The 13,137-nt window shown below is 38.6% G+C and overlaps 1 protein-coding gene across 1 annotated transcript in view; it reads right to left on the reverse strand.

Annotated features, from left to right (window-relative positions):
• The window catches only part of LOC108714306 (cytosolic carboxypeptidase 6), an 871,648-nt gene that overhangs the window by 158,624 nt on the left and 699,887 nt on the right, over positions 1–13,137 (reverse strand). The window lies entirely within an intron of this gene.

Consider the following 13,137-nt stretch of genomic DNA (forward strand, 5'->3'; position numbering starts at 1 on the left):
CCAGTGAGTACCCAAGGGCCTTAGCATTAAAACTCTGTTGTTTGTGATAAGGTCATAGATCAGGAGATAGCTGAGCTTACAAGCAGAATGGAAAAACATAAATAATTTTACCCAGAGGTAAAATACATAAAACTCAAGAAAAACGATCAACGTGAATACACACCTGAGAGGGTGGATAGGACTGAAGCTTGACATGTCATTAAAGATGAGGGATGATTACTGAGCTGCTCTGCCCTACCCTCTGACACCAGGTCTCAGGATACAAAAAGTTTATGGTCACTGTTTACTGATGGGAAAGTTTCTAAGGTTAAAAAGGACTGATATAAAATAAATAAGCATTAAATAATTCAGCCTTGATAATGTATAATATATCTGATGCATGCTATGTCTTGGAGATTATAATTGAGGCTGTCAGTGTTTTCTTTTCAAGTTATGCATTAAAGCTACATTTGAGTAAGTGGCTTCTCTTTAGTGTACACAACAGTGATGCAGTGTAGTACATAGACCCTGAAAAAATTATTTTGCTAAAAGTAGGCCCCCGCTTTGTTAAAGTTCAGTTGCCAAAGACCACAAACTGCAAATTCTGAACATTTACTGGACATCATTGGGGCACATAGATGTAAATTGGCCCTATAAAACATGAGTTTACATAACATCCATTTGGTAGAATAGACCACAAACCAATGTGCAGGCTTTGCCACCTTTTGTCATCTTTGCTTCTGCATTCATTCATATAGCACAGTGCTCCGTCGACTGTACGTGTAGTTAAATCAATCTCCTTAATGGAGAAGCTCGGCAATCTGCTAGTGAAGACTTTCATTTGTAAGAGAGACAGTAGACAAAAACAACAAGACAAGGTTAAGGAGAATCTGGAAGGAGAATACAGAGAAAATGAATAAGCAAAGCATAAGTGCTGACGTTTGATTCACTTGGCAAAGATGTATGACTTGGATAAATTTTCCTCACAAAATCTCTCCAAAGCAACAGAACAGCAGTTTAATCAGGATAAAGTGACACAAAGTAAAATGCTCTGTGTCAAGTGCTTTACTGAATGGTATTTTCTGGCAGATTTACCCACCCCCCAACACACACACCAAAAATAACATTCCATACTGGAGGTGTATGTGCGGGGTTACAAGCAACAAGACAGATCCAAGAGGGGTACTGTACAACTGTGAAATGCAGAAGCTGCTGTCACACAATAAATAGGACTTGTTTGAAAATGTATTCATTCTGCCTATTGTTTTAATTAAATCAATCCATATTTTCCTAAATTTTGCTATTATAAAGCAGTAATAGAATGTTTTAAACATATTTCCCTGAACTCATTCATTTTCTCTTCTTGAAAACAAGGTGAATTTTTTATATGAATTGCTCTATATAAACATCCCTTCCCAAAGCTGCAGAATTCCACAGGCTTTCTCGACCTCAAACCGTCACTTGGTAGAGCCAGGAAGTTGGAAAGTGAAAATTTTCACTTTCAGTCTTTGACTTCTTTATTATTATTATTGTTATTATTAACATGTATTTTTAGAGTGGCAACATATTGCACAGATATAAAACATAGGGCAAGATATAAAAAAAATATAGATTTTTTAAAAGAAGTACAGCAGGTGTTCAGCATAAGCCTGATTCATTGAGGTCATGTTGAATATTAGTACACCATAAAATAGCTCTATTTAAGAAACAGTGCAACAGTTGAAGAAAACTGTAGGGACAAATTAAACATATTCACCTCTTAACAACATGCTTCTTTAAAATAATACAAATAAAATAATGTATATTTTTTATGGACCAACAAAGCTAAATTAAGTGGCTTCTCTTTAGTGTACACAACAGTGATGATGTTTCTGTCAAAAAGAAAAGAAGAAGGAGCTCCCTGCCCCGTCAAGCTTACAGTGGGTAGGTAACTTACAGACACAAAAAGGAAGTTAAGTGCTGTAGGTTACAGTAGTTAATACTGCACTATAAGTGCCAGAACTGGGTTATGTGAGTGTTCCAAGAGGTGGTCTTTGAGTTATTTCTGAATAGACCGAGGGAGGATGGTCTCTAGAGGAATTCTGGCATGGCATTTTAGATGTAAGGAACAGAAAGGCAGAAAGGTATAAGGTGGGAAAGAGAAGTTGTAGTGCTGGGGGTCAAGTGGTTGATATGAAAGTGGAGGGGTCGGGCAGAAACGCATAGAGACACACAAGAAGATATGTAGTGATGTGCAGAGGAAGGAAGGGCTTTGAAGTTTATGAGATGGAGTTTATAAGTCATTCTTTGTTGTATAGGAAGCCATGATAAGGACTTGATTAATGGAGGGGCTTGTACTCTCTAGGATGAGAGGAGTACAGTTCTTTGCATTAGTAAAGAGCATCAGTAAAGAGCAGTCTCCCCTGTAGAGGGGAGAGATGGGAGTTAGGGAGGACAGTAAGTAAGTTACAGTAGTCTAGACAGGATAGGTTGAGAGCAACTTAGATGTTACTTGTGAATAAAAGGGTTGGACTTGCAATATTACTGAAGTGACAGGTTTATATATAGCCAGAGAAGGAGAGGAAGAAATCAAAGACTAACCCCCAGACGTGTGCTGAATTGATGGATTTAATGAGCATGCTATCAATAGAGATAGTAGGACCAGGTTTATATGGAAAGATGATCAGTTACGTTTTTGTTAAGTTTCAGCTGACATGGACCTGACATTCTCACTTCAAGAAAACAATATTGTTAACAATATGAACAAATGTCACTGTTATATACATTTACCACTGTATCACCTGGTTTCACTATACAAAATCCCCCAAGTGCAATTTTTAATTTAAAAAAATATACCTGTAATTTCAAATATATATTTAAGGTCTAGTCAAGTTTCACAGCGAAGATGACACCCATAGACAAATTGAGACCCATAGGCTCAATTTGTTGAGCATCAAACAATTGTTGCACAATTAGTCGCGTCAAAAACATTTTGTCACCCATAGACTTCAATGCATTTTTTTTTTACAATTTCACATTCGCCCATCACTACAGACAGATAGTTATATATAGTCTGACTACAGTTATCTGTTAATTAAACTAAGTCAAGTGAAACAGCAGCACAAAGAGGATGGAAGGAATACATGCATTGGACAGGGTTACTTTTGATATGCCTGTTTAGCCAGAGACATGGATCCTACGCTGTATCATGATTTCTCATCATTCTGTTTGGGAGGCATTGGCAGACAGACATACTAAGAAATGTCTAATGAAATCTGAATTCCAGAATTCCATTAAAGATCTTTAAGATCTTTAAGACAAAATGTAAACTCGTATTTTTTATCTGGTCCTTATGAGCAATAACAATTCAGGAGAGATTCCTTCCTCAACATTCAAGATAATTTAAAGCCCTACACATGGAAAACTATATCTAAACAGTAAAGCTAACATTACTCTTTGGAACAACAGCCACTCTTGCCACTTACCCTGATCACTTACTACCCTGATCAGTGAGCCAAAACGTTATCTTAGTTATACCTGACCTGGACACCTTTCTCTATTCTATTTTGTACCAGGAATTTGTGACTTTTAATATTGAAAATACAGGTATGTAATCTGTTATCAGGAAACCCCTTATTAAGAAAATTCCAAATTACAGGAAGGACGTCTCCCATAGACTCCATTTTAATTCAACTTTTCCAAAATGTTTCCCCTTTTCTCTGTAATAATAAAACAGTACCTAGTACTTTATCCCAACTAAGATATAATTTATCCTCATTGGAGGCAAAACAATCCTATTGGGTTTATTTAACATTGATGGGATTTTGTTTAAGAGATTTAAGGTATGGAGATCCAAATTACGGAAATACACCTTATTCAGAAAACTCGAGCATTCTGGATAACAGGTCCAATCCTGTACCGTCATTTGGTAACACCAGCAAAAGGAAATCTAAAGAAAAGCAAATATCATGCTAGCCTTGCACAGGTTAATATCCTCTTGAACATTTCATTTTTCCTGACCAGTCAGAAAAGGCCCATTTTGTGATGGAAATTTACATTTTACATGAGAAAATGTGATCCATTTTTATATAGTTTGCTTATTTCATGGTGACTAATTGGCAATTACTATGGTAATGCTATAATTCAGTGAGCGTGAGGTCCAAGAGTGAAAAATGGTAGGTAACTTCACTGCTCTCATTTCTATGGCAACAAAACTTCATTGTCATTAAAGAGCAGTTTCAATATATTGAGGCAGTACCTGATAATTATAGATTTATACAGCCGTAAACATAAATAAAGAGTAGCACATTTATTCCGAGGTCTCCTCTAGTTTACTTCCACAAGGCTCTGCTTATATGAGCAGTGACAAGCTGCTAATCAGACAAAATGGTTCCTATAAAAATAAAAGACTGCATATGAATCTTCACACACACAATAAATGTTCCATGTTAAGCTGAATGTTGGTTGTACTCCACAATCTTTTAGCGGTTATCCTGAATTTCTAGCATAAAAGAAATGCTTACTGCACAGAATACATGGCACATTTTCGAAAGGCCAAGTTATTACTGTATATGCTTCCATACAAATGCCAGTTTTACTTTGCAGGGTATAACAATCCCTGACATGTAGACATTGTTTATGGATAATATAATGGGTCATCAACACCGAAAGCTTAAAAGGATTAAAAATCCAAAAGAAAAAAATAACTATACCCATATATTTATAGCATCTATTTTTTTTATATATAATCTAAATGTGCTAGGCTTAAAAAATGTCTAGCTGTACAGGTATGGGACCTGTTACCCTGAAGTTTCAGGCCCTAGGGATAAGTCTACTAAAAAAAGCATTTAAACATTAAAAAAAAACCAACATGATTATTTTGCCCCAAAAAGGATTAATTATATCTTAGTTTGGATCAAGTAAATTATTTGCTTATAATGGAGTCTATGGGAGATGGCCTTTCCATCATTTGGAGCTTTCTGGATAACATCTGGCTCATCTGGACAAAAAAGACACCTACGTTCAAATGCTGTTCATAGACTTCAGTTCAGCATTCAACACAATATGACAACCTGTCTCTTAATGTAGACAAAGGAGATGGTTGTTGACTTTAGGAAGACTAGGAGTGACCACCTGCCACTGTACATCGACGGCACTAATGTGGAGATCGTCAAAAGCACCAAATTCCTTGGTGTCCACCTGGCGGAGAACCTCACCTGGTCCTAAAACACCAGCTACACTCAAAACCTTCTACAGAGGGACTATTGATAGCATTCTGAGCAGCTGTATCACTGTCTGGGCTGGGAACTGCACTATCATGGAGCGCAAGACCTTACAGAGGATAGTGAAGACAGCAGAGAAGATCATAGGTGTCTTTCTTCCTTTAATCATGGACATTTACACCACTTGCTGCATCCATAAAGCCACCAGCATTGTGGCTGATCCAACACACCCCTCACACTCACTGTTCACACTCCTGCCATCTGGAAAAATGTACAGAAGCATTAGGGCCCTCACTACCAGACTGTGTAACAGTTTCTTCCCCCAAGCCATAAGGCTCCTGAATACTCAGGGACCAGACAGATCTCTCTCACACACACACTCCATCTGACCTTACTATATACCACAACGTTACAGAGCCACTGTACATCATTGTATAAATAAATAGCCATTGGATACAATTGTTCTGTATGAGCACATCTGCACTTTATCATGTTCTTTATCATGTTCTTACTACTACCATATCACAATTATACACCCATCATGTCTGACGTTTAGCAGCTGAGTGTGCACTGTCTTGTCCTGTTCCTGCACTGTGCTGTCCTGTCTTGCAGGAGTTGCATATTTTTGCACTTGCACTTTTTGTCTGTTGTCTGGTACTTCTATGTTGTGTGTAGCACCATGGTCCTAGAGGAATGTTGTTGTTTTTTCACTGTGTACTGTACAAACATATATGGATGAAATGACAAACTCACTCTTGACTCTTGAGAAGATGCATGTATGTGAATTGCTAGATACTGTCATATCAGATACTAAATACATGTATGTGTGGCCCCAGATAGCCACCTGTAAAATACTAATAAATGGCATGAAGTTAGCTTGTTTGTATGTGTATGACTTTCCAGATAGCCACACTAACGACCAAGTCCGGACTGAGAATTAAAATAGGCCCTGGTATTTCAGGTATACAGAGGCCCAATCAGCCCACACAGAGGCCCAAACAGCCCCCTACAGCCCACTAAATACTGACTTTCTATGGCACCTTATAGCAGCTCCTCTGGCATTTGCCATAACCCAGTCCAGTCCGGGCCTGCTAACGACACACCATTGTGAGGGGAATAGTTTATTTCTTTGGTGCCATTGGATTTATAGTGGAGGCAAAGCACAGATGTCAGTGAAAGGGACTGTTACCCTTTGATTGTCACAGCAGTCCAGAAGTCTTTTCTATGGAGTGGAATGATCATTATATACGCCAAACTATCTCTCTTTATGAGTAGATTTCCTCCTTGCGGTAGAAGTATAACAACCTTTATAATCGTAGTTGCCATATTTTATAATTACATTCTTGCTTCTCTTTCAATCTACAATATGTTATAAGTGTTTCACTTCTTAACTACTTTGTATCTGTTTGTATGCACTCAGTATAAAAATTCCGTTGGGGTACAGGTTTTAGTAAGTCATGTGACATACACTAAGCAATGTTTATAAGTATTTATTTTACAAGATATTGATAACTTGTATATGATATATTTATTGGTAATACTATAGATACATAGTTTTCTGTTTTAGCATTTTGTGTATAAGGAATGGTGTAGCCCCTGTTGCCATGAATACCCTGTTAACCCTTTCTTAGATAAACAATGCATAAAGATGTCACACGACCCTTTTAATGTTGGGTACTCAAATTTTAAAATATCAGTCATCATGGAATTCCATGAACTGAATGAAACCATTTCAGACTTGTGTTCATGGTCATGGACAAAAACTTCAAATATTCATATATGTTAAAGTAGTGGGTACAGTATTAGGGATGTTGATATATAGCTCCCAGTTAAGGACATAATATGCTTTTCTGGCTAAAGTATACAGTAAATACTGAGAGACGTGTATTTCATGATCACTTAGAAGTACAAGAAAAATGTCTCCCCTGTGATACACAAAGGAAAACATTAAATAAAGAATTATAGGACAACACTACTGAGCTGCAACTCATATTCCTTTGAGAAAGAACTCAAAATAGCACAAATGTAACCAAACATGGCAATCTTCTGAAGATGCTTATGTCATGCAGATCTGCCCCACTGGAGTACTTTGAGACAGGTGCCCTGCTGTGCAATACCTTGGCTGACTAAAGCAAGACACCTTGTATCACAAGAGAAGAGTTATTTCTGTGGCAAAATAGATTCTACATTAAATTAAATTATATAAAAAAGAAGAAGTCGATCTGCATTATTAAATCATATCCATGTGAAGAAATGCATTACAAAAGAAATATTATTTGCTGACATTATATTATTTTTACTGTACCTTTCCAAATTGTCAGCCCAGATGGTGAAACAAAACCTATCACCTTGGAATCTAATGTTTGAGTACTAATCATCTGGAGTGAAGCAGCTATGAGAACAGCTAAAGAGATATTTTTACAGAATTATTAGCTTGGTACGCATTAATGAAAATGCCTATCAGAGTAAATGGTTCATTATTTTTAATGGCTCTGCCTGTCATTTCAGATCTGCAGTAAACGTGCATTTTTTTTTTTGCATTACCAAAGACTGAATACATGAATAACTTCGATATATAATAGAGCACCTTCTCTTACTTTTAGCCTCACTTGAAAACACAGAGTCTGTCATAAACTAACCCTGATCTGGCCCTGATTTTATTTTTGGCTTAATCTAAGTTATTTCTCTCACCCTCTGTTCCAAAATAGTATTTGTTTACATACACTGCAGCAGGAAACTAACATTGAGATGTAAATCTTCTGCTCATTGATGTTCTGGGATTCTATCCAAGGAGACAGAGATTGTTACAAATGGATCTAACATCTTGTGCTGCAGGGGCTGACATCAAGAACGCACTAAGAAGAAGCAGAGTTAAGACAAGCGCACAACACTGCTAGTTAAGGCTTAGATTCCAACAGGAGCTGAATGCTTAGATGTAGACAGATCAATCGTGCCAAACATTTTTTGGCCTAGTGTTTATGAAGATGAGAATGTGTTTATTACTAACATACTCACAGATAAACTACCAAGAGAAGCAGCATATTATATTATGAAAGACTACCCCCCTTCCTCATCACAAAAGCATGCAATGCATAGTAGTAAGGGGAAAAACAGTATATCTTAGAAATGTTACTTGTCTACCTTTAACAAACAAAAAGGATATTCAAAGACGTACATAGCCTGCCTCTATTTGCTCTTAGCTATGCCAGCCATGAGGCCTGCAGTGTATATAAGGTTAATTAATAAAATATAGTAACAAAACTTTAATCTATTATTTATAAGACTCCAACACAGTATGTAATACACTACGATGGGAAGCAAAAATGGAGGGATGTATAAAGAATTCAATACTGTACAATGGGAAGCAAACATTGAGGTGCATCTAGAATGCAGTACTATACAATCAGAAACAAACAAGGAGGCGTATACAGAATGCAGTTCTGTGCAATAAAATGTACAAATGGAGGGGTATATAAAATGAGGTATTGTATATATAGAATTCTGATGGAGGTGTATATTTAGAATGCTGTACTGTACAATAAGAAGCATAAATAGAAGTGTATATAGAATGCATTACTGTACAATGGGAAGCAAACATGGAGGTTTATAGAGAATGCAGTACTGTACAATGGGAAGCAAACTGTAAGGAATCCTTACCCTGTTGGTCTAGTGGTGGTGCGGTGGGTCCTGCTCCTCCACTGCTGGCTTCCTAGTGCGCGCCGCGCACTTACGTATTTTATAGTCGCATGTGCGCTGGCGTGATGACGTCAGCGTGCAATGGCGCAAAATTCAAATAGGATTTAAAGGGACATTTTCTTCTATGTTATTGCCCGTGATAGGATTTGTTCCTGGTGCTGTTAGCTGTTGCTATTCTGTTTGAACCTGATTCTGATTATCTGTTTTGACCCCTGCCTGGCTGTTTGACTACTCTGATCTCTGGAACCTGACCCTTGCCTGAAACCGACCTTGATTCTCCTTAACCCTCCTGTTTGAAGTTCTGTTTTGACCTCTGCCTGTTATTTCACTCCAATTCTGCCTCATCCCATCTGATTGATTACCCGGTTTGACCCTTGCCTGCCTGACGATTCTAGCAATCTGCCTGCCTAGACCCGGCCAGTCTGACCACGAATATGTCTTATGTTATTGTACCATGACCTTCGGCCTAACTGACTTTAAAGGAGAAGGAAAGCCCCAGGGCGCAAAACCCCTCCCCCCCTCCCGTGTATTGCCCCCCCTCCCTCCTCCCCCCTGGCCTACCCCTCCCGCTGGGCAAATGCCCCTAACTTGTTACTCACCCCTCTGCGCAGGTCCTGTCCACGGAGTTCACAGTCGCCATCTTCTCCCACGCGCGTCTTCTTCCTTCTCTGACCGGCGTCTTCTGGCGCATGCGCAGTAGGAACAGGTACCGGTACAGCTCTATTGGGCATGCGCCGAATGTCACGAAGTTTTCCGATTTCACTTCGTGACATTCGGCGCATGCGCAATAGAGCTGTACCGGTACCTGTTCCTACTGCGCATGCGCCAGAAGACGCCGGTCAGAGAAGGAAGAAGACGCGCGTGGGAGAAGATGGCGACTGTGAACTCTGTGGACAGGACCTGCGCAGAGGGGTGAGTAACAAGTTAGGGGCATTTGCCCAGCGGGAGGGGTAGGCCAGGGGGGAGGAGGGAGGGGGGGCAATACACGGGAGGGGGGGAGGGGTTTTGCGCCCTGGGGCTTTCCTTCTCCTTTAACAACTGTCGTGCCCCTTTGCTTGCCAGAACTCCTCGCCTTGCTCTTCTCGAAAAGGTGGCATCTGAGGGCTCCTCTCGAAGCCAAAGGCGGTCACACTACTGGTGAAGCCGAGCCGAGACCAGGGAGCTTGGCACTAGTTCTGGTTTAGGGTGCCGACCGTGACACAAACATGTTGATGTATATAGAATGCAGTATTGTACAATGGGAAGCAAACATGGAGGTGTATCTAGAGTGCAGTACTGTACAATGGGAAGCAAACATGGAGTTGTATATAGAATGCATTACTATACAATGAGAAGCAAACATGGAGGTTTATATAGAATGCAGTACTGTACAATGGGAAGCAAACATGTTGATGTATATAGAATGGAGGTGTATATAGAATGCAGTAGTGTACAATAATAAATGCAAATGGAGGTTTATATAGAATGGAGTATTGTACAATGGGAAGCAAATATGGAGCTGTATCTAGAGTGCAGTACTGTACAATGGGAATCATCACGTTGGTGAAAATACAAGCATTCCTGGGCATGACAGCATAGTAACTTATACAGCATGATGTACTGTATTACAGTATTAACCTCTTGAATTCCATTCAACACTATTTATAAATGATCTTAAACCCTAGCTTTTGGAGCAGCCCCACAGTATGTGATTCATTGTTTTGGCACATCTAGTACTTCTAGAATACTGTTATAAGGGCTATAACACAAAATGTTTGATTGTTGGAGTGTGGTAGTATTCATTGATGTTTATTAGCTTCAAATAATGTGGAGAAGATATTATTTATCACCTTACTGGGAAGACTAGGGAAAGTGATCCAGCACGTGATTAGAGAGAATAGGAACATCAGATGATGTAGGAATTAAAAATATTATGAAAACTAAAAAGTAAATGAAACTCAGTAAAATACGTTGTTGAAATAGGCACACAAAAGTAAATGTAAAATATGTCAAAAACATCTGAAGGTAAGAGTTGTTGATTTATTTACCTCGGAAGATTGAATTGCAGAGGATTATATTGCCGCTCCGGCACAACAGCAGCTCGGCTTTAAATCTAAAACCCCAGCCCATCTCTTAATTAACTCCCCATTGCCTACTCTCAGCTTGTGAAGACAAGTTTGCTTATATGATTTTTTTTCAGAATCCTTGGAGGGCATTTCAGATATAATGTGAGCTCGGGGATAAAGCATTTCTGCAGCTGTAGAGTAGATATGATCCAGTGAGAAGATGATCATATGCAATATATAAAGTTGCTATTCTATAGATTGTAGTAAAATATACTACTATAATAAACAAAAGATTATTTATTCCAGCGCCCAGGGCACTAAGTTACTGCCCAGGATAATGCAGTCTGCCAAGCATGGAGACAACATGCTGCAAGCCAGGAGCATAACTAAAAGCTCCACAGAAGTCCTCCACTACCAGCAAACTTTGGGAAGATGGTTAGCACTCCTATACTGAAGTATTAATTGGCCATAATAGTCTATGGACCCACTATATTCCTAAGAACCCCAATAATCATTATTGTTGTCTGTACTGTTATGCCCATGTTCCAACTGATAATTAGTTACCAGAAAAACTAAGGATGGGCCAATGGCAAATCACATGCTTAGTGCTGGTCTCTAGTAATGTACAGCATTCATTTAAATACTCAAAATTCTATTTGTGCTCTGTTATCTTACTATAAACCAAATGAATTGCAATCAATGAAAGCAATAGTAATTAAAACTGTTAGTGTTTATTAAAGAGTAATACGCTTTATAGATTGCCAAATCCAATGCTGTTATTTACCTGATCAATATATCCCAATTAAAAGCTCATTTAAGGCAAATAAAGGTCACCGGTGATATATTTTGTAAGAAGTATTTCTTGAGGCTAATAAACATTGGTGTCAGTATAACAAACAGAAGGTCTAATTTGTTTTCCTCTCTCACTTTTTGAATTCCCACTACAAATGTTTGTTGGTGGTGAGAATAACTCCGAGCTTTGGTATTTCTTATCATTGAGAGCCATCTGCAAAAGTGAAAACCATACACTCAAGATAGATTGATTAACAATTAAATGTATGGAGATTTTGAAGTTCTTTCAGTGTCAAATCCTGGTGTATAACAATCACCATATTTTTGTGTTCTTAGGTGATGACAGAAGATAATGGATTGTTGAGTGGATACTAGAGTAAATGGAAATATAATCCAAAAAAATGAATATAGCTGTAGTGTATTGCCTAATTTCATTTTATGCTCTAACAAAATACTGGAGGATTGTTTAAATCCTCTTCCTCTATTATGAACAAGGTTGTCTTCCAGCAAGCCAGTAGAAATGTACTTTCCCAAGTAATCATGGGTTACAAATTAAATTACATTGAGGGATTTGCCTAGTTTTGTGGCTAAATTTGTGGTGTTCCCTGCTATGAACATTTTTGCAAATCTGAACTAGAATTTCACCATGCATTCTGGTTTGCATCAGAAAAAAAACACAAACATCATTATTATCCACTCTAGCAGCACATAGTTTTCCTCTATCTACATCATAGCATCACTTTGAACAACCAGCACAGACACCATTTGGTTGAAACCTGGCCAATCTCACTTATATTCATACAGCTCAGAATCTAGCTCTCTCACTAGGATCTCTTACACTAAGTAATTACCAGAGGTCACTTTATTCACTACATTCCTCTTGGGGCTATGTCCCACATGGTGATTCCGAACTTTTTGTCACTTGAGTTGTGTAGCTGGAATAAATGCTCATAATTGACTCATCTTTATTTGAATGACAATGGCAACACTCCAAGGTAGACAGTGTTTCTGAGGACCAAGGAGGGAGGGCTGAGGAATGAGTCAAGACGGGGAATATTGCAACATCAAATGTGGGCAGCACAGAGTTGTGACTGCAGTTTCTTCAGATAAGTTAGTAGAATAAGAGGCGAGTCTGCATACTTCTTCTTAACGAGAGTGCATGCAGGAGCGTATGTTCTCCTGATGATGTCCTAAAATGCGTTTTGTACCAGTTCATTTGGAAAATCTGCCTGCAGCAAAACAATCTGCATCAGAACCAGTTATTGCTAGATTGGAACCTACAATTAATTGTGTGGTTGGGCTATGGTGTCCAATGTAAAATATGAGTTGCAAGAATGCACTGTATATTAAATGGATAAATGAATAATCCCCAATGCTCCGGCACTCACTCAGGGGGCAACATCCAGGCCTGTGTGAGAGGACAT

The sequence above is a fragment of the Xenopus laevis genome, chromosome 4L (assembly GCF_017654675.1).
Source record: "Xenopus laevis strain J_2021 chromosome 4L, Xenopus_laevis_v10.1, whole genome shotgun sequence".
Classification (NCBI taxonomy): domain Eukaryota; kingdom Metazoa; phylum Chordata; class Amphibia; order Anura; family Pipidae; genus Xenopus; species Xenopus laevis.